Source organism: Pinus tabuliformis, chromosome 5_2 (genome assembly GCF_031772625.1).
Source record: "Pinus tabuliformis cultivar Carrire ecotype Pingquan chromosome 5_2, CPIR1, whole genome shotgun sequence".
Taxonomy (NCBI): Eukaryota; Viridiplantae; Streptophyta; class Pinopsida; order Pinales; family Pinaceae; genus Pinus; species Pinus tabuliformis.
The window spans coordinates 51,047,188-51,066,456 of NC_142306.1; positions in this window are offsets into that span (position 1 = coordinate 51,047,188).

The following is a 19,269-nucleotide window of genomic DNA, read 5'->3' on the forward strand; positions in this document are numbered from 1 at the left end:
CTAAAGTGAGGAAATTAGTTGTTTTAGTGTGTGCATCAAAGGAAGAGGTCGATAAGGTGACTTTCGATCTACGGATGAAAATAGCTGAGTTGTGGTTGAAGTTGCAACCGACCACACCACCGAAAGTATGGGAACAAAGAGGTTTGACGATAAAATAATCCATGGCTCAAGTAGATGTCACAATTCAAGGTTGTGACCAACTCTTCATTCGGGAAATGGGCCTATAAGATACACTGCAATAGGATCCTATGCTACAAAAATTGAACACATAAATCAGGGAAGTGCAACAAAAGTGTTATGAGGTCAGTATGATGGCGTGGATGTTGGTGCCTATCCAGCGCTTCGCATGCTTGTAGGAAGCCAAGGAAAAATTGATGCAAATTTAGGAGTTGTAGAAAAATAAGTCCTTTCTCAGAGCCTTGCTTGAACCTTGGACAAAGGAAGCATGCCAGTTTTCACAGAACATTCATGAGAAGCTGAAAGCCATGCAATAGACACATAGGACTACAGAACTTGTAGTAGAGGGGCCAACCATAGAGAAACTCATTCAGGAGGCACAACAAGCAAAAACCTAGAGTACCGTGGAGCTCCAAGCATTGACCAAGGCATTCAGTGAACTCCACTAGAAAGTGGAACAACTAGCTCGGTGACTCGAGGGCGAGTCATGATATTTGTGTTGGGAGCCTATTGGGATGGGGTCACGAGGGGTAGAATTGAATTAAACTTAGGCATATTTGTAAAGAATTTTTTAAAAGATGTAATTTCTCCTCAAAATTTGGACACGAAGCATGCAGATAGATAGATTCAAAGGGGCCTTAGCCCCTTGTTTTTGGTCAGTTTTGAAGACTCGTGCATGAGCCAAGGGCCATGGTGTTGTATTAGGAAAGCTATAAATAGTTGAATCTTAGCGAGTCTTAGAAGAAAGATTTGGATAGAAAATTGCGTACATTGAAGAGTTCTATTGTCTTGGGCAAGAGCTAGGGCAAGAAGGCTCTCCTTCCTGTGCTTAGATAGAGAACGAAAGGCTCCTATGGCTAAATATGTAGGAGTCCTAGGTAGAGTCCGCAGCTGAGTGTGTGGACCCCTGTAGTTGTATGTGTAGGGTAAGAGAGTCTGTAATCATTAACTTCAAGATCAATAAAAGCAGTCTTTCAAAGAATTAATGGGTATTTCCGTTGTATATATTTACATTATATGGTGTAGATCAATGATATGTTTAATGAAATAATGATTGAATGCTATGCAAATTTACTGAATTTGTCTTAATAATGTATGAAATGAATGCTTAGCCACTTCTCTCAAGTTACAGGCCTTTCCTCTTATGTTTCCTAACGAATTAAGTGAATGTACGTGAACTTCGATCTAGGGTTTCTTGTTGATACATGAAAGTAGGTAAATCCATTTTTTAAGGTTTGCAAGGGTCGATCATGGACCTTCGCAAAGGTCGAAAGGCTATTTTTAACTTAGTTATAGTAACAAGCCCTAGAAGTTTATTGATCTGCATGGAGGAATATATAAGGTGTTGAAAGACATCACACCAGTCTCTGGATGCAGAAACTTGGTTCTTGCATCCCCCAATACTTCTTTGCGTGAGACTGCAGCCTGTGCTATGTGGGTTGTTGGTGAAATGGAAAACAGTGTAGGGTTTTGTTGGTTGGTGTAATTAAATCTGAACCTAGGTCAGAATCCTCTAAGCCAACAACTCTAAATATATCTTGTACACCCATAGCATACTAGGGGGCACATAGGCCCATACATCTCATTATCATCCTTTGGAAAATCTCATGCCAATTTGGACCAATATGCTTGAATCCATTTTCCGAGAACTCCGAACATAATGAAACTCCACAAACTCCTCCTACTAGGGGGCATCATTCCCAACTTTGCATACCAGATCAGTCCCCTCCATCACATATGCTTGCGGGAAGTATCCAATGCTTGGGGGCATGATGAATTTCCCCTGGCCATCTTCTCAATTGATTAACATAAGTCTTGGCCTAGATCACACCGAATCTAGGTGTGGTTGATTATCCTCCCATTCCTTGGATAGTTTGTCCTGCCAGCCTTTCCTGTGAGCCATATTCACATCGCATATCATAGACGTTTGATACCATATCTTCAAATATTCTACTCTATGTACACATAGTCCCCATGTTTGACTTAGTGGGTGAGGATGATTCTAGACCTCCTCTAGTAGTTCATTATTGTTTTACTCTTCCCTTAACTCTTCCCCAGGAACCATTGTTCCAAGAAGCATTAAGGCCATCTTTAGAAAAGTAAGGCCACTTGCCTAAAAGTAGCAGATCCCGATTTTGATGGTCGGTTTGTCCGCTATGATCTCCACAAGATTTAGGGTCTTTTCCTCCTCTCCAAATTCACCAAAGCTCAATGTACAAATGAATGAAATTGGAAGGAAAACACCCTTTTATAGGAAAACCCATTATTTTTCTATTGCCCATTGCGACCAAACCATAACTCAGTTTGATGAAACATTAGCACCATTGGAAATCTCTTATCAGTTACTATAAAGGGTCTCTCTTAGTTTTTAATGATTTGACACTTTACCTGGAAGCCATTTTTCCAAGAAGGGTCACTTTGTCACCTCTCAAAACCGAATGTCTTCATAAGCGACACTTGTAATTTGGAGGCCACCTTCCCTTGGCACGTTTCATCTCACATGTTGATTTTCATCATGAGAAACCATCATTTTCTCATGTTTTCATGGTCCCCACTAGGCCTATTCTGTGTGGTAGCGTCATCGAGTCAGCCTTGTTCAAATCATCCGTGATGAGTCACCTTTGCATCAATGGAGTCTGTTCCACATCCCATTGTATCATGTCATAGTATTCCATCCATCTTTGCATACCATTCATCCCTTGTTGCCCATTTTGGCCTTCAGTCATACTATCCACCATCCCCTCCAAAGTCGCATCAGTCGCTTCCAGGTCAACCATGCACTTTATGCTCTGACAATGGAAGTTGTCTATTTGTCCCTCAGTACCATTTTCCTTATTTTTCCTGCTGTCAGTCCATCAGCCAAATTAATATTTTCCCTCATGCCTTATTTCAGCATCCTCATTGCCTCACCTATGGCGGACCCTATTCTATCGACATCAACACATCTATTCCAGAAGAACGACCTAGAGGGCAGTGTATCTTGGTTCCAGCTTCCACTCTCGTTCGGTGTCTCAGATCAAGCAAAGGGAATCATCATTTCTCTTTGAATTAATTGTTTCATGCTTGTGATTCATACACTTGATGGTCCAGTGATGTAGCAGATTGTATCATTGATTCCCGGGTGTGTGTGAGATGTTTCATACCTTATGAGGGGTTGGCCCTTTAGGTATCCGCCCACATGCCTAGATGAATTCATATTATGTTGTAGCCTCAAATGCAGTTTCATAGATTTGATGGGTTTGGTTCCTTCCACTTGCAGTTCTTATGACATACATGTCTCCTTCAGATGATCCATTCACTTTGCAGAGGCCTTTCCTTTTCAGCAAGGTTTCTTTGGTTGTTCTACCCTCCCTCCCACCCATTTTTTGAGGGAAGGGCCATTATATCTCATGTACTCAGATGTTATTGTATTGAGTCTTGGCTCATTTTTTTTCCAGGTGCATTATGTATGTGGGACACATTGTAGTACTTTCTGCCTCTTTTATGCCAGCATGTCATGTACCATTCAACATGCATTTTATTGCTCAGTTTCATTTTTATGGGTGCATCTTTACTTTTGTACTAAGTTATCTCCGTGGGTATAGGTATGCCTCCCCCGTCTCACTGAGATATGGTACCACAACATAAAAGGATAATTGCATTAGTCTCACCCCCTCTATCACTATCCTCTTTCGTTTCAATTCCATTGGTCTGTATGTCTGTCTGTCTGTCTGTCTCTCTCTGTCTCTCCACTTCGTTGTCTAGTGATTGTGTCCTTACAATGTACTTCGGTGATACATTTTTTTCCTAACACTCGTACGTTGAGGGGCAATGTTTTATCACAAAAAAATGATCATTTAGCCATAATTTATTATATGGGTCGAAGTACACCATGTAGGGCCAATTTTACCATAATAAAATTGCTTTCACTGTGAGAAATTACTTAATAAACCACATTTGTTAAGTCATTTATAATTAAACCCATGAAGAATAATTAAATAAATCACTATTTATTTAATTATCTTCTAGGAATAATTAATTAAACCATTGTTTAATTAATATTCCTTGTCACATTTAACCCAATTATCAGAAATAAATAGATAAATCATTAATTATCTTATTTTTCTCCAGAAATAATTAATTAATCACTAATCAGATATTATTCCTTGTCAAGTTTGACCAAATCCCTTAGGAATGATTAAAAAAATCATTATTTGTTTATTATTCCTTAACCATGTTTCTTGAGATGATAAATAAATCATTTATTTATTTATTATTTCTAAATAAAAGTTTAATTACTTTTTCCCTCCAAACCAAATATAATAAAATATTCCAAATGGTTAATTCTAGAATGGGGTTAAAAATATTTTATTATTTTTCATTATTCGAGGATAGCCTAATATTTTGTTAAATACAATGGTTTCCATTAATTCTTCACTTTAAATTATTTTCATTGTTGCACTCACTTTTGCAACTCTCATTATTATCACTGTCGCACACCATCTTCTTTTTCATTTGAGTTCTCAATGAGCTCAAACATTTTGGTTGCTGGGTTTTACACATTATAGATGAGAGAGACTCTAAAAAACCTAAAGACATTGAGGATATCCACGAACACATCCCATAGAGGGGGACTAGTAACATTATTCCTTCCTTTCACAGGTGTTGTTTAATAAAATGTATTCTTTATATATCTGGTTTCCATTGAATTATTAGAGTTATTTTGTCTTATTTTACTATTCTATTTTTTTTTTAACTATGTCTATTGCATAGGTCAGGGCTTTGGCAGGTTTTGTTTCTATCATTTGCTGCAGATATACATTATTTAACAACCATTTTTATCGTTAGGTCTATTTGTCATCCACAACCTAAAGTAGTTCCTTTTCGTACACATTCAAGAAGAATTCTACATAACACTTGAGTTATCTGTCAGTACTCAAATATATAAAGGACCTCTCCATTCAGTAGCGGGGGAGTTCGATGGGGGTACAGAACAGAACACGAAAGATTGAGCCAGAATAGTGAGCATGCAGCAGCATTGGAACCATCAATGGGCACAAAGACCGAGGAGTGTAAAACCATGACTGAAGGAATCATGGATGAATTTCTAAGATTTCGTTGGAGTTTATTTTTGACAACGACATAAATATGTCAACTTTATACTCGAATTAACCAAAATTTCACCAGGAATCTAATGGCACAATCGTCTTTCTAATTTGAGAAGTATATTTTTCAGAAACAAAATGTTTAGGGAAGAACCATGAAGTAGGAACTTTGATGCAGGAATATGCATGAAATCTAGAAGATTCCTTGCAGACCCGAAAATGACGATTTTAGCATCAAGCCAACTTTGTACTTATTTTTCTCAGTTTTTTGCAAGGAACATGATGGTGTGATCAATTTCTTCATCTGTGTAGCTGAATTTTAGTCAGAACATAGAAGAGACTTTTTGGTATTCCTAAGGAGCCTAGAATTGACTGAGTCATAAAGGGGTCGAGCTTTAGTTAGATTTTACCATTTTTCTCTAGGAATTCAACTGTGTTGTCCATTTCCTCAATAGAGTTCTACATTTTTATACTGTCCCCGAAAGTGGAGGTATAAGATGCATTGATTCCATGTCTTCTTTTGATTTTTTTAAAAATTATGATTTGACATTGAGTTCCTTGTTTTTCCACTTTATTGGAGGATCCTTGTATGCCACTTCATGTGAGAGTTTGATAATTTTTCATGTTGAAGTAGATCTTATATGAGTGAGAGTTCTTATAGAAGAATGTCTCATGGAGAGACATGCCACTCTAGTTAGTCTAGTTCATCCTTGTATTTGAATATGAATGCATTATGTACTCTTCCTCATCTTGTAGCAAATAATGAAGCGGTCTCCCCACACTTAACACGAGGCCCAGAGATGTAACCCACACTGTGAGAACTTTGTTATCAAGTTGTGTGTGTTCTTTGATTTGATGGTTTCCTTTATGTTTCCTCTTCTTTAAAGTATGCACATGTGGTTTCTTCATACTCTTTCACATGCAATTCTACTAACATCACAGAAGAAACATATCTTGGTTAATTCTGGTAGCTGAGAGAATCCGGATCATAAGGGCTAGTGTGTCTCCTTGGGATGCACACGCTTTATTTGTCAAAAAGAAATATGGGACAATAAGAATTTGTATTGAATATAAGCAGTTGAACAAAATGACCATTAAAAACAAATACCCTTTACCTCAAATTGGCGTGTTGTTTGATAGGTTCAAGGAGCTTCAGTGTTTTCAAAAATTGATCTAGGGCTAGGATATAATCAAATAAGGATCAAGGGTGAAGATATACATAAGAGAACATTCAAAATAAGATATTTACATTATGAATTTTATTGTTTCCATTTGGACTCACTAATGCACCAACAACCTTCATGTGCTTGATGAATAGTGTGTTGAGTCCTTTTCATGAAAAAAAATTCATAGTATTTATACATGATATTATAGTTGACTCTAAGAGTAAGGAAGAACATGATCAAAACTTGGAGCTTTTTCTTCAGAGACTTAGAGAGAATGAAATATATGCCAAGTTTAGAAATTTCTTAGTCTGTTAAGAACAAACTCAGTATTTAGGGCATGTAGTGTTTAAGGAAGGGATTGTTGTGGACCCTTAAAAGATTAAAGCTATTATAGAGTGGTTAGTTTTTAAAGATGTAGTTAATTTCAAGTCATTTATGGGGATTAAAGGTTACTACAAAAAAATTCTAGAGGATTTTTTATAAATTGGCCTATCTTATTACTTCTTTACAAAATAAGGGGACAAAATTTGAAAGGAGTCAAAAGTGTCATGATAGTTTCGAGAAGCTAAAGTAGTCACTAACTACTACTACCATCCTAAAACTAGATGAGCCCAAGAAAGAACTTGTTGTATTCCCAAATGCCTGTAAAGAAGGATTTGAAGGTGTCTCAATATAAGAGGGACATGTAATCAGTTATGAATCTAGTAAATTAAAGTACCATGAAAAGAATTATGCTACATATGATTTGTAATTGGTAACCATAATACATGCCTTAAAAATGTAGAGACATTACCTAATTTAGAGGAAATTTTAGCTAAGAACATACAACATTAGCCTCAAATATATTTTTACCAACCAAACCTAAACACTAGGAAAGTTTGATGGTTAGAATTTCTTAGTGAGTATGATTTTGAAAGTATACATATTAAATGCAATGAAAATAAAACTGTTGATGCCTTGAGTAGAAAACTACATTAATTCTGCACTATTTCAGCAGCAAGTTGGCAAACATATTTGATTAAAAAGATAAAAATAACAGTATAATTTCATGAAGAATAAATGCAAATTAAAAATAAAATGCAGAAAGATGAATTACTAGGTGAAGAATAAGTTGATTTTTGTTGGCTTAGGGGGCCTTGACCCAGGTTTAGAGTTAGTTGCACCAACAAAAAATCCCTACACTATTGGCCCTTTTGGCAATGACCCACGTAGTGCAGGCTATAGTCTCACCCGAAGTAGTATGCGGGGATGTAAGAACCAAGTTTCTGCATCCAGAGACGAGTGTGATGTCTTTTAGTTCCTCGGATACGCCTTCGTTCAGATCGATAAACCCTTAGGGATCAGTACTGCAACTCTAATAAAACAACCTCCAGATATTCACGAAGGTCTGTGATTAGCTTTTGTGGACCCTTATCAGTTGATTTATCCACTTACATGCATCAGAGAACAATTCTAGATTAGCGTTTACGCAGATCTACTTAGATTAATTATAAAACATAACAGAATTCATCACAATCTTCGCAAAAGTACTTAACATGCATTTTATACAGCTATTGAGACTTATTCCAGTGAATTGTGCATCATTAGATCAATATTTCATAAACACATTATTCATCCACAACACATATCATAAACAAAAATAAGCAAATATATATAGGAATTCTTCAATAATATTCTTCAATAATATTCTTTATTGATATTCAATATGCTATTACAGACTAGAAACTTCCCTGCGCACTCAGCTACAGCGCCTTTATTTCCTATCTAACCCACTCTCTATGCTATCACTTCTAAGACTTCATTCGTTATCCATCCATCTCTATCTTAGACTCTCTAAGACACACTTATTTATATTTTTTTACATATAATCCCATGGTCCATGGACCATGGGTGGATCTCAAAGACTAATCAAAATTTAGATAAACAAGGGGCTAAGCCCCTTCGAATCCTAACCATGTACGCACTCTGCATCCACAAATCATGGATACTTTAACTTCTATACAAAATATACATCAAAACTTGGGTCGTTTTAACCCCAAAGCTGACCGAGGGGACCCCATCCCAACATGCCCCCAACACAAAGATCATGACTCACCCTCAAGTCACTCATGTGGCGCTGTGATCTTACTGAAAAGATCCCCCAGCTTCACCTGAACTATTACAACCTCGGCAACACTTTGAGTGGCTGCCCACTTGACCTCCTCAATTAGCTTCTCTGTAGCTGGTCCTTCTATGGCCAACCTCATTTTCTGTTGCAATCCTGTTAGCTTCTCTTGAATATTGGTCATGACCTGGTAAGCCTCCTCTAACCAAGGCTGCAGCCTAGCATTAAGAAATGCCTCCTTCTTCTGCGTTGCCTCTACCTATGCGAGGAGCTGCTTCCCCTCATGTAGTTTGGCTAGGCGTTGTGTTGTTGCAATGGAGTGTGGCGTTTCCTTGACTTCATCATAGTACCTCTATAGCTCTTTGACCCGTGTATTCAATGTCTGTAGGTTTGGGTCTTCCTGCAGAGTTATCACCAACTCCATTTCTTACTCAAATAATGTCAAATAGTCAGAAACTGTGGCATCCAGGGTGGCCATCCCTTCTCTTATGGCGGCTCCATGCTTCTCTCAGACCTCAGGCAGAGTAGTGGGTTACAATTTTAACAGCAACTAAGTTATTTTCATATTGAGTTCAAATTGAGCTCGACCAAACTCCACCTTTGCTTCGCACACCCCAGCAACTAATTTTATGATCTTCAGTTCTAGCTATGCATCTTCAGGAATATGAAGCTCGGGCACTATTATGCATCCCTTCGCAACTACTGACTCCAGTCATGAATTGTGCACCTGGAGAACTTCCTTCTCCTGTAAAACCTATGTCATTTCCGCGAACATCTGCTGATTATTAACTTTGATCTCACTAACAACATTGAGAGCTCATTGCTCCATGAAGTGAAGTTTTTCCACTACTCCATGTAATAATGCATGCAACTCCAATTGCATCGCAGCAAGGTTCAGGCCCATATTTGGCATTTTTTTGAGGAGGGTGCATTGTTCCTTGGTGTCGACATAGACTGAACCTACCGACAAGGGGAAGACTCACAAATCCCATGAACACGAAATCATCTCTCTGCCTGTACTTTGACCTCGTGTCGAACTGCCTACTGCGCCGCTCACTTTCCATACATCTACTTGGATCTTGGTTGCTTGGAGCTGCAACTCTCAGAGATCCTTCTAAACTCCTCCTAATGTTTTCATGTACTATTGTTCCAACTGCTGAAACAGTTCTATGGTAGTGTCCCTAACTTTATCTCTGATCTCATCTTGATCAATTTCTGTGAGCACCATGGAATCCAGCTGTGCTTTTTGAGCTTTCTGCTTCTTTTGTGATCCCCCTTGCTACTCTATCTCTCACCTTTTTAGAATGAAGGGGGTGCATTGGCCTTCCTCACCTCTGCCGCCTTGTCCTATTTCTATTTTAGTTTTCAATGAAGGTGACTTGTCACCTTTTTGGGTCTCATGCTACTCTTGTTTAGTCTTCTCTTTGGCAGCGTGTTCTTTCTCAACCCGAACCTTTTCTACAACATCGTTGTTTTTCTGTGCCGCCAATTTCTGTGAAATATGCTTAGCCGCATCCTTCCTTTTCTTTGTGGCTACACTCTCTGCACCTGTGGTTGGCCCACCAGCTAGATCTGAAGGGGCACGCCACTCGGCTGGCCATTGCACCACTACGTTCTCCACATCGGTCTTCGTCACCAAGTATGGAAAAACATGCCACATCTATGCTGGATCCTTCTGTGTCTAGATATACACCTGTGAAAGTTAGCCTTGAAGGTTGCATAGTTTGACAGCTACATGTACAAAGTTGGGGACAACCTTGGACGTTAGTTAATTACCATACAAAGACTCGATTCCATCAGGACCCAAAATATTTTTGTTTTTGTGATCCACGTGGGGTCCTTTGTAGCCCACAAGGAGGCGAATTGTGTTCCCTCTGGTAATCCTTCTTCCAGTAGAGGAAACTACCTATCCTTTGGCAGCTCCCATGCAACCAAAACAATAGATAGTACCAACCAAGCATAATGAAACAACTTGGTCTCATCCTAGGCCTTGTGGAAATTCATAAGGAATTCCTTGCACGGGTACGTGGACCAATTGAACTACTCACCCTTCACACACTGTGCAGCTAGGGAGGCTACGTGTGCTATAACTACATTCACAAAAAACTTTATCATGACCTTCTCTGCTAAGATCTGCATGGGAATTTGCACTGTGGGGTCGTTTGTCGAGGTGATGGAATATCCTCGCACTTGCTTCACGAGGTAAAATTCCTTCATTATTTCTGGCAAGTCCTTTTATCCCATCTTTCCACCAAAATCCTTGTTCGTATTCAATCCCTCGTATGGCAGATGCATGATTTTGTGAATAAGCATGTCAGTGATGGGGATAGGCCCTCCTAGCCATAAGCACCCATCGTGCACCAGAGTAAGCAGTTGGCACACACAAATTGTGTTGATAGGGGTGCGGTGATAATGGGGCACCCAAAACAGATTCAGTAATCCCACATTCTCCACACTGCAGATCCATTCCACCATCTCTAGCATGGTGAAACTTGACACGGTGTAGTAGACGCGCTTCATATATTTATTTGTTGCTAAGTGAGGAAACCTAGCATGATCTGCGAGGTCCCAATCTTCCATCTTAAGCAGTGGGATCCGCATAAGTCATAGACCTTCAAAGCAAATCTGCTCAGGTAGCAGGGGCACAGAAATGCAAAATTTGTCTAAGTCTGGGTCTTTTGTCACCTTTGTCTTCCCCTTGCATGGAGGGATATAATTATGTAGCTTTTTGATGGGCTCCAATCCTTTAGCATCTATATCTTTTGTATCCTAGTGTTGGCTTAGTGGGTCCTAACCCAGGTTCAGAGTTATTTTTTCCAAACAAATCCCAACACTACTGGCCATTTCAGCATCAATCCACGGAGCTCGGACTTAAGTCTCACACGAAGTAGTATGTGGGGATGCTGGAACCAAGTGTTTGCACCAGGATATTAGTGTAATGTCATTTTATGTCCTAACTCTTCCTTCGCGTAGATCGATAAGACTTTTAGCGCTTATTGATATACTTCATTTAATCGACTTCCAGACCTTTGCGAAGGTCTATGACTATCTTTCGCGGACCCTCTATAATTACCCTTAGTTCTGTATTTACCCAAATAGACCTAATTATCCGATATCTTTAACATGCATTAAGATATTCTTCACGTAAATAGATATTAGTGCTTGCATTCATATAATAATGTAACCCATCATTCATCATAGTGTAATAGTGCATTCATTCATAACAGGAGAAAATAGACAAAACACAAATATTTCCAGAATAATCTTCTTTATTGATACTTTAGTTCTTCTTACAGACTCAAGACTACCCTGCGCACTCAACTGCAAGGGTCCGCATACTCGGCTATGGAATCTACTTTAGGCCTATGCGCACATAACTACAGACCCTCTCTTCTACTCTAAGACTCTTCTCTCTTTCTTCTAATGACCCATTACATTTGTCTTCATCAATATCATCAAATTAGATTCCTTAGACTCTCTAAGACTCTCCTTTTTATATAATCCCATGGTCCACAGACCATCAGTTGATCTACTAAAGTTGACACAACTTACATAAAATAAGAGAAAAAAACATTTATGACACTTTACTATATACGTTCTCTACGACCACAACTTGTGGAGACTTTCCACTTTGCATAAAAAAAGCTTGGGCTTTCTGCTCCAAAACGTGGGCTTTTTCCCCAAAATTGACCATAAGGGACCTTGTCCCAACAGGCCCCCAACAAAAATATCATGACTTGCCCTTGAGTCACTCTGCTAACATGGTCATCTTACTATAGATACCTCCCAACTCAGCTTGTACCACTACTACCTCAGCCGTGCTCCGAGCGGCTACCTGCTTGATCTGCTCCACCAGCTGCTCTTTTGTTGGTTCCGTGCTGTCTTCCTGAATCTTCTATTGTGTCCTCTGTAGGCTTTCCAACTTCTCCCCGATGGTGGAAGAGATAAAATAGGCCTCATCCAACCAAGACACCAATCTAGCCTTGAGGACTGCCTCTTTCCATTGTGTTGCTTCCACCTATTCAAGCAATTTCTTTTCCTCTTGCAGCTTTTGCAATCTTTGCATTATAGCAATGGTACACGTCGTAGCTCTTGCCTCATCATATTGGTACTACAACTTCCAAACCTCTCTGTTTAACCTTTGCAAGTTAGGATCTTCCTGTAGAGTCATAATTACCTCCATAGATTTCTCGAAGATTGTAGTGCATTCCACCACCGCGGCATCTACGGCAATGACCCCATCCTTCATAGCAGCTTCATGCTATGCTCTGACCTCTGGTGGAGTTGAAGGCTATGTTAGGCCCCTATACTACTAGTGTAACCGCTTATTGTTATTAGTACAACCCACTTATTATATTGATGTACCCATGTAGTGCCCATATTGTTACTAATGTGCCCCATAGAAGCCCACTATTGTTATTATTGTGCCCTTACATTATTATTGTTATGTCGGCTCTGGTTATGTTATGACCCCTTATACTCCTATATACAGAAGGGAGGTCTTTTCATTTGTATCATCCAATAATTGCTCATTTATGTAATGTAAAGGAGGTTGCCCCCTCGAAGAGGCTGAATTCTAAGGCGTTGATCTATCATTTCTATCTTTTCTTGAGCTGGTTTCATAACATTTGGTATCAGAGCTCTGGATTCTAGGGTTTCGCTGCTCCAAATAGGTAATCGTGGAATTTTCGCTATAACTTTTTTTATGTGATGTCTCCGAAGTCACAAAAAAAATCCATTTGAGAAGAAATCGCGCTGAACCTTGGGTCTAAATTTCAGAGCTTTTCGCATGATATTTGCGGAGATATGATCTGAGGAAGTTGGTCTTTTTGCAGATTCCTGAATTACATTCAAAACAGGTGACCTGGGGAAAATAGTCATAACTTTCACTCTGAGCATTGGATTGAAATTTCATAAGAAGGTAGAGAAAGAGGACAGACTGTAGTTTCTTGTATGCGTTTTTCAGATCCATAGGTCGAAAAATTGACATGTGGAACTTCATACAAGTTCGATCTTCTGGAAAGGTCTATAATCAGGTCATCTTGGGAGATTGTGCATTACTATTTTTTGGGGAATCCAATTTGGATCAGAATGGTGGCATGGGAAAGAGGACATAGAGGGCTACTACATGTAGCAATTTCAAAACTTAAATATCTTCAAGTACAGAGTTACAGTCGTTTCAAGTTCGAGGTCCTAAAATCAAGAAAAAACAAGATGAGGAAGTTTGATGGAAAGGATCCGGTAAATTTGATACTTCAGATGGAGCAATATTTTGATCTACATGGTGTACCACTATTAAAAGAAGGTATGTATTGCATCTTCATATTTAGAACCGGATCAATTTTTATGGTATAAAGGGCTTTGTTCTCATAAAAAACGTGTTACATGGTCAATTCTCACGGAGGAAATGATAGCACATTATGAGGATACAAAGAGCAACACCACAACAACTGGAAAGAGTAAAAGGGCTTTGTGACATATTTGAAAGTAAAATTATGGCAACAAGGAAGTCTACCCCTCACAACTATAAAGATGGACGTGTTGTTCCTCCTAGCCTTCCATAACGTACAAGGGTTACACCACAACAATTGGAAGAAAAAAGAGAAAAAGGGCTTTGTTACAATTCTGATAGCAAATGCACTAAAGGTCATAAGTGTGCTGAGAAGAAATTATTTTACATAGAGTATGAAGAGGAGGAAGAAAAGGATCAAGAAACATCAAAAGAAGAGGATATATGCCAGGACCCGACCCCAGAGAAAGAAGAAATGAATCAGAACATATCTTGTAAACTATTGGCAAGAATGACCACTCCTCAAACTCTCAAGATAGAAGGAAATATCAAGACGAAAAAGGTGCAAGAAGTGAAAGATCACATCAAGAAAGAAGAAATGAATCCAACCATATCTTGTAATTCACTGGTCGGAATTACCACTCCTCAAACTAGCGAGACAGAAGGACATATCAAGAAGAAAAATGTTCAAGAAGTGAAATATCACATTGAGCGTCAAGAAATGAATATGACCATATCTTGTAAAGGATTGGAAGAAATTACCACTCCTCAAAATCTAAATATAGAAGGACATATCAAGAAGAAAAAGGTTCAAGCAGTGAAAGATCACATCGAGCATCAACAACAACTTCTCCAACTTTTAAAGGATAGCGCCACTTCGATGCAAAATCAAATGAAACAACAGGTAGATCAACATCATAGTGAAAAATGTTTTGATGTAGGCGATTGGGTATTTTTACTGCTACATCTAAAGCAAGCTATTTATGAGCAGGAAACGTTGGCAATACTACATGTACTTAAAAAATGGCGACCTTACCGAATGGGAAGACTCTTCAAGGATGAGGATGTGGAAGCATTGTTTTGTGCTATTTCTATTATCCAACCAAATTGGATAAACGAAGCAAGGGATGAATGGAAGAAGGACAAAGAAGTATTGCCACTTATTCAAAACTTGCAAAAGATACCAATTCAAACAATATTGCCAGATATTGAAAAGGAAGGAAAAATCATATTGGAACCTGGAGCAGTCACAGAAATAAGAACCCGATAGCTACGAAATCGATCAATTTCAGAGTATCTCATCAAGTGGAAGAACTTACCCACTAAAGATTCCACATGGGAGGACAAGAATTTTATACAGAAGCATCAAGAACTACTCAAGCGTTGAGGACAACGCTTTTTGAAGGAGAGGGGCATGTTAGGCCCCTATACTACTAGTGTAACCCCTTATTGTTATTAGTACAACCCACTTATTATATTGATGTACCCATGTAGTGCCCATATTGTTACTAATCTGCCCCATAGAAGCCCACTATTGTTATTATTGTGCCCTTACATTATTATTGTTATGTCGGCTCTAGTTATGTTATGACCCCTTAGACTCCTATATATAGAAAGGAGGTCTTTTCATTTGTATCATCCAAGAATTGTTCATTTATGTAATGTAAAGGAGGTTTCCCCCTCGAAGAGGCTGAATTCTAAGGCGTTGATCTATCATTTCTATATTTTCTTGAGCTGGTTTCATAACATTTGGTATCAGAGCTTTGGATTCTAGGGTTTCGCTGCTCCAAACAGGTCATCATGGAATTTTCGCTATAACGTTGTTTCTATGACGTTTCAGAAGTCTAAAAAAACACCCATTTGCGAAGAAATCGCGCTGAACCTTGGATTTGAATTTCAGAGCTTTTCGCGCAATATTTGCGGAGATATGATCTGAGGAATTTGGTCTTTTTGCAGACTCCTGAATTACATTCAAAACAGGTGACCTGAGGAAAATAGTAATAACTTTTGCTCTGAGCATTGGATTGAAATTTCATAAGAAGGTACAGAAAGAGGACAGACTGTAGTTTCTTGTATGCATTTTTTAGATCCATAGGTCGAAAAATTGACACGTGGCACTTCATACAAGTTCGATCTTCTGGAAAGGTCTATAATCAGGTCATCTTGGGAGATTGTGCATAACTATTTTTTGGGGAATCCAATTTGGATTAGAATGGTGGCATTGGAAAGAGGAAATAGAGGGCTACTACAGGTAGCAATTTCAGAACTTAAATATCTGCAAGTACAGAGTTACAGTCGTTTCAAGTTCGAGGTCCTAAAATCAAGAAAAAGCAAGATCAGGAAGTTTGATGGCAAGGATCCGGTAAATTGGATACTTCAGATGGAGCAATATTTTGATCTACATGGTGTACCACTATTAAAAAAGGTATGTATTGCATCTTCATATTTAGAACCAGATCAATTTTTATGGTATAAAGGGCTTTGTTCTCGTAAAAAATGTTTTACATGGTCAATTCTCACGGAGGAAATGATAGCACTTTATGAGGATACAAAGAGCAACACCACAACAATTGGAAAGAGTAAAATGGCTTTGTGACATATTTGAAAGTAAAATTATGGCAACAAGGAAGTCTACCCCTCACAACTATAAAGATGGACGTGTTGGTCCTCCTAGCCTTCCACAACCTACAAGGATTACACCACAACAATTGGAAGAAAAAAGAGAAAAAGGGCTTTGTTACAATTGTGATAGCAAATGCACTAAAGGTCATAAGTGTGCTGAGAAGAAATTATTTTACATAGAGTATGAAAAGGAGGAAGAAAAGGATCAAGAACATCAAAAGAAGAGGATATATGCCAGGACCCGACCCCAAAGAAAGAAGAAATGAATAAGAACATATCTTGTAAACTATTGGCAAGAATGACCACTCCTCAAACTCTCAAGATAGAAGGAAATATCAAGAAGAAAAAGGTGCAAGAAGTGAAAGATCACATCAAGAAAGAAGAAATGAATCCAACCATATCTTGTAATTCACTGGTCGGAATTACCACTCCTCAAACTAGCGAGACAGAAGGACATATCAAGAAGAAAAATGTTCAAGAAGTGAAATATCACATCGAGCGTCAAGAAATGGATATGACCATATCTTGTAAAGGATTGGAAGAAATTACCACTCCTCAAAATCTAAATATAGAAGGACATATCAAGAAGAAAAAGGTTCAAGCAGTGAAAGATCACATCGAGCATCAACAACAACTTCTCCAACTTTTAAAGGATAGTGCCACTTCGGTGCAAAATCAAATGAAACAACAGGTAGATCAACATCATAGTGAAAAATGTTTTGATGTAGGCAATTGGGTATTTTTACTGCTACATCTAAAGCAAGCTATTTATGAGCAGGAAACGTTGGCAATACTACATGTACTTAAAAAATGGCGACCTTACCGAATGGGAAGACTCTTCAAGGATGAGGATGTGGAAGCATTGTTTTGTGCTATTTCTATTATCCAACTAGATTGGATAAACGAAGCAAGGGATGAATGGAAGAAGGACAAAGAATTATTGCCACTTATTCAAAACTTGCAAAAGATCCCAATTCAAACAATATTGCTAGATATTGAAAAGGAAGGAAAAATCATATTGGAACCTGGAGTAGTCACAGAAATAAGAACCCGACAGCTACGAAATCGATCAATTTCAGAGTATCTCATCAAGTGGAAGAACTTACCCGCTGAAGATTCCACATGGGAGGACAAGAATTTTATACAGAAGCATCAAGAACTACTCAAGCGTTGAGGACAACGCTTTTTGAAGGAGAGGGGCATGTTAGGCCCCTATACTACTAATGTAACCCCTTATTGTTATTAGTACAACCCACTTATTATATTGATGTACCCATGTAGTGCCCATATTGTTACTAATGTGCCCCATAGAAGCCCACTATTGTTATTATTGTGCCCTTACATTATTATTGTTATGTCGGCTCTGGTTATGTTATGACCCCTTAGACTCCTATATATAGAAAGGAGGTCTTTTCATTTGTATCATCCAAGAATTTTTCATTTATGTAATGTAAAGGAGGTTGCCCCCTCGAAGAGGCTGAATTCTAAGGCGTTGATCTATCATTTCTATATTTTCTTGAGTTGGTTTCATAACAGGCTATGACTTCAACTCAAGCTCTGTGATTTTAAGGTTTAGTTCAAAATGAACCTGGGCTAATTTTGTCTTTGCATCATGCACACCTACAACCAAATTTCTAATCTTGGCCTCCAATGACACTTCTTCTGGTATATGCAGTTTTGGAACTTCTTTGCATGCATCGGCTACCATGGTTGTACCGCGCTCATTCTACTCCTGAACCTTCTTCCATTATGATAGCATTGTCATCTTCTCAACTAACATCTGTTCGTTGTTGACCTGATACTCACTGATCATGCTCAGCACGCACTGCTCTCGGGCCTGAATCTCTGCAATCTCACTTGCTTGTAGTGTGTGAAGGAATTCTCTGGGGAGCGCAACCAAGTTCAAACCAATATTCCTCAAAGTGTTGATAATATCTTTTTTCAGCGTCTGCCTCCATGCTTAGAGCTCCATAAGACAACATGACTACCTAAAGATCTAAGGATCAAACCAACTCTACTGCTTGAGTGGCCCCCAGCGCCAAACTAGTCGATGTCGCGCTTCTCTGCCTTGTACCTTCTTGGAGTCTAGCTATTTGGATCTACAGCTTGTGCAAACCCGTCTATATAGCAACTAGTGTTTGCTTCTACTACTGCTCAAATTGCCGCAATAGTTCTACTATCATGTCCCTTACCTTCTCACCAATATCATCCAAGTTGCCCTCTGTCAAGGTAATTGGATCGAGCGACGACTTGGAGGCTTTTGTCTTCTTTCATTGTCCCTCATTTTCCTATTCCTTATGACGCTTTAAACGGAAGGGAGTTCTCTCTTTATCACCACCGCCCTTTTCTAACCACTCTTCTTCCACTGTTTGAGGTGAAGGAGATTTCTAACTTCTATCAGAGCCATGCTCTTCTTAATATTCTTATTCCTTTATGGCGCACTCTGTTTTTGCTTGGGGCTTCTCCTCGATATCCTTCTTCCTCTTTTCAGCCAACTGCTGAACCTTTAGATGAGCCACTTCCTTATTCTGCTTCTCCATGGACTTAGTAGTCCCAATGGCCAAATCCGATGTTGTGTGCCAATATGTTTGCTAACGCTTGAGGACTTCTGCAATGGAATCATCCATAGCCAAGTAGGGGAGATCATACCACTTCTCATCCAGATCCTTCCGCGCCCAGTTGTAAACATGGTGGAAGTCCGATTTGAACTTCGTGTACCCAGATAGATGCTCAAAGGTAGTTGGTGACAACCACGGCTTTCGGTTGATGGTTGCACGAAGTCTTGCCTCCATCAGCACCCAAAAAACTTTTCTTTCCCTGATTCGG